The sequence below is a fragment of the Mastigoproctus giganteus genome, chromosome 2, assembly GCF_048544385.1.
Source record: "Mastigoproctus giganteus isolate SK-2022 chromosome 2, ASM4854438v1, whole genome shotgun sequence".
Taxonomy (NCBI): Eukaryota; Metazoa; Arthropoda; class Arachnida; order Uropygi; family Thelyphonidae; genus Mastigoproctus; species Mastigoproctus giganteus.
This window is the reverse complement of record NC_143576.1, coordinates 189,777,676-189,782,134: the sequence shown is the minus strand read 5'-3', so window position 1 is coordinate 189,782,134 and position 4,459 is coordinate 189,777,676. Positions and strand designations below refer to the sequence as shown.

The 4,459-nt window shown below is 34.9% G+C and overlaps 1 non-coding gene across 1 annotated transcript; it reads left to right on the top strand.

Moving 5' to 3' along the window:
- Positions 1-3,544: 3,544 nt before the first annotated feature.
- Positions 3,545-3,617, top strand: TRNAF-GAA (transfer RNA phenylalanine (anticodon GAA)). The gene has a single exon. It is a non-coding gene; the product is annotated as a tRNA-Phe (tRNA).
- Positions 3,618-4,459: the final 842 nt, after the last annotated feature.

Sequence of the window (4,459 nt, the reverse complement as noted above, 5' to 3'; positions counted from 1 at the left end):
CATCAAAATCATTATCAACGTCAATGGACAGGAAATGATTTTGTTGGGCGTATATGCACCTGTTGCTGAAAAGGCTGATACCCCTGATGCTGAAAAGGACAAGTTCTACCATATGCTTTATGAACAGATGGATTTGGTTAAGAAGAATCAACAAATTGTTTTGACAGGAGATCTAAATGGACAGGTAGGATCAAAATGGAACGAAGATGTAGTGGGATTCTTTTGTGAGGAGACTGTGAATGACAACGGTGGGAGGCTTATCGATCTCTGCAAACAGTACCGCCTGAAAATTCTTAACACCTTTTTTTCAACAGAAAAATATCCTACGGATATTTTTCTGTTGAAAAATATATATGGGAGTGACCATATATGGGAAAAAAATATATATGGGAGTGACCATCCCTTCAGCAGAAATCGATGATAGACTATATATTTTTTCGCCAGAAGACGGAATGGACAACAAAAGATAGCAGGGTAATGAGAGGTACTAACTGTGGTTCGGATCATTACCTAGTGATTGCCGATATATTTTTCAAATACCAGAAGAAGCCTCAAAATGAGATGTAATACTACTTTTCAAGACAATAGGGTAATGCAGGAAAATATTACTTATAAACTGGAACTAATATCTCACGACAGTATTAAAGATCTTTACCAGAGAAGACTTCAGAACTATCTTTCTCATATTAACGAAATAGAACAGGTGAATATCTTGTATGACAGCATTAAAACTGCCATACATAAGGCAGCTAACGAAGCACTATACGAAAAGGATAACAAATATAAACAACAGTATTGATGGAACGAGGAGGTAGTCGGGTTGGTGAAATTAAAGACCAATTGATGGAAGAACAATTGGTGAAAGGAAAGAACAAAAAACCTATAACAACCGGTTAATGAATAGAAATCACGAAAATAGAGAAGAATACAAAAGGTGTAATAGAGCAGTTAAACGGAAAATCAGTGAATCCAAGAATGCGGCATGGGAGAAAAGATGCCAAGAAATTGACAGCACGTTAGGAGGAACACAATCATTTTAAGCTTGCGGAGCTTGAGAGCACTGAAAACAAATGAATCTCGATCGAATAAAAACTTTTTTGATATGCCAACATGGGAAAATCATTATAATAAACTGGAACTAATATCTCACGACAGTATTGTCGTATCATCCTTAACGAAAGACGACCTCAATATCAGAAATAATTACCGCTCCATCAATGGATAAAGAGAAGATAGAAATTACAAAATATCAAGTACTAGACTGCACAAAGTTAATGAAGAACAAAAAATCTCCATTCCCTGGGAATGGAGATTTTTAAAATATTACTTATAGTTAGCGATTGAACTCATGAAATATGAACGACAAAGTTTAATCGATATGATTGAACAGCTGTATACAGCTAAAAAAAAAAAAACACCGAAGGATTGGAAAATTATATGTATATCATCCATTTATAAAACAGGAAATAGGCAAGATCCTGGGAACTATTGAGGGCTAAGTGTGAATTGCACCTTGTCCAGATTGCACTCTAAGGTGTTTCATTTAAAATGACGAGGGGGAGGTAAAAGATAAGATTAGCGAAGAACAAAGTGAATTTAGGTCCGGTCGCTCATGTGTGGACGATTTGTTTATTCTGCAGCAAACTAGTGGAGAAAAGAATAGCAAGGAACAAAGACACCTACTTTGCTTTCAACGATCTAGAAAAGGCTTACGACTCTGTTCTAAGAAAATAATTATGGAAAGCCCTACAACAGATGCCTATTGATCTAGAACTTGTTGAACTGATTAGGGAATTATACGACAACGAGGTGGCATTTATTAAAGTTGGGAAATCTTTATCTAACCCAATCTATCCAACAAAGGGACTGGGGCAAGGATGTAGCTTTTCATCTTTATTGTTTAATGTTTTCTTGGAATGCGACTTGCAAGACTGGAAAAGAAGCTGTTGTGGAATAGGAGTATCAATTAATGACAGATATTTATGGAATCTCAATTTTGCCGATGATCAGGTCATCATAGCACAAGAAGCTTATGATTTGGAATACATGTTAAGAAAACCGCATCTTATCTTACATATAATCAATGGGACCTCAATATCAATTTCACAAAAACAGAATTCCTAAGTACAGCGGAGCATCTAGACGAATTGGAAGTTATGCCAAAAAAAAAAAAAATTCCCGAGTTACCCTGAGAGAGAAAGAGAGAGAGAGAGAGGAATGATGATATCCAGCTCAGGACCCTGGGTGTGCCAAGGTGGGGTTAAATATTATAACTAAGGAAGGACTGGGGAAAGAGGATGTTAGCACACGAATTCATCAAATTAGGAAGATTCTTTGTGCCCTCAATACTGTCTGGTGGGACAATAATAGAACGAAAAACATCCGACAGTCGTTAGTGGAATCGGTACTTTGTTACGGAGTGAGGTGTGGACACTGAAAGTCGGTGGCAAAAAGTAGCTTAGGGCCCTAGAGTGGACTACCTTCGTCCACAGAATGGTATCTTACTTCTATGTGACCTTCGTCGAAGTGCTAGAGCAGTGGGTTTCAACCTTTTTTTAATAACGGCACCCCTAAGTAATTTATTTTAATTTGCGGCACCACTACTCAATTTTCTGCCTATTAGATCCGATTCTCTCCCTGTGTGTGTGTGTGTGTGTGTGTGTGTGTGTGTGTGTGTGTGTGTGTGTGTGTGTGTATCTAATATTAAAAAATATATATGTTATATGATAGTTATTACAATAATATAGTTAGAAAAATTACATTTCATAATACAAATTATATATATACAGTATATAATAATTTTATTCTTTATATAGAGGTACTAAGTAAACATATAAATTTAAAAAAAAAATAAGTTTAAGTAACTTAAACCCAAATTACGTGATACCCCTGGAATGTTGTTGCGGCACACTAAGGTACCGCGGCATACCGTTTGAAAACCACTGTGCTAGAGTTTCCAAGCCTTGAGAGGGTTACGAGCGAGGTGTTGGAAGACGTTTGTACGCAGATGAAGATATTTAGGAGGCCGAGATGGTTTGGACATCTCCTATGCATGAATGAAGAGAGATGGCCTAAAATTTTATGTGCGGATACCACAAGGGAAGAAAAGATGAGGACTCCGTAGAAAATCATGGGAGGAGGGTGCAATATAAGCTATGAGAGAGAGAGAGAGAGAGAGAGAGAGAGACAGAGATATTTATAGATGAAGGTGCCCAAGTCCAGCGACTTTGGAAAATGGGAGCGTCAAGGCGATGATTGTCGTATATGTCGAACATAGATAGATACTGTATTATATACCCCCTTTTATGTGGCAAATTAAAACCAAAATATCTTTCCATACTTGGTTGTTTTTTTTTATTCGTGCTGTGACGTAAACGAAATAACACTGTTAGTAATACTGAAGACTTTGATAACAATAAATGTTAAACCGCATATTGGAATTAATTTTGAAATTGTCATGAACATAAAATCAAAAGAACTTTTTCTTTTAGAAAAAAAATATACTTTATTTATTTTAATCATAAATAAGAGCCCATTTACAACAGCCGAAATAGCTCAGTTGGGAGAGCGTTAGACTGAAGATCTAAAGGTCCCTGGTTCGATCCCGGGTTTCGGCAAACATCGAAATTTTAGAATTTTACTTTATAAAGTAAAATTATTTATTTAAAGCTGCTATTTTATTTCGTAAAAATTTTATGTATATGTGACCACTTAAATTTACTAATATATATATTATTACTATTATATTATAATAGTATTATGTTTTGAAATGAAAGCCCCGTTTAAGTGTTAATATTTTGTGTGTTGTATTTTATGAAAATTTATATGTTGTATTGTCAGCTACCCTGACAATACAACATATAAATTTGTTGACAATGAAAAATGACAATACAACATTATGTGTTGTATTGTCAGCTACCCTGACAATACAACACATAAAAACATCCCATTGCGGCCCAACCTGACAGTTGACGGTTGGGCCGCAATGGGATGGTGAAAGAGCTCTGGGAGGTTGGACGGTTAGTGTGGCACGGTTGATTGGTAGATACGTGATTACTCTCAGATTGCACTTCATTTCAAAACATAATACTATTATAATATAATAGTAATAATATATATTACTATTTTAATATATAACAAATGAATAATCAAGAACTCAACTAACACACACAATCATTTATTTCGCTATTACCTGTTCTTTTATCTCTTCATCTGACAAATTAAAGAGTATACTTTGCACAATTCTTCTATACAGTGCTATTTTTTCCTGGTGTAACTTTATTCTTCATTATACCTTGCTGCCCTGCAAGTATTATACATTCTAAATAACTTTGTTATATCACTTTGTTATATATTAAAATAGTAATATATATTATTACTATTATATTATAATAGTATTATGTTTTGAATTGAAAGCCCCATTTGAGTGTTAAAATTTTATGTGTTGTATTTTATGAAA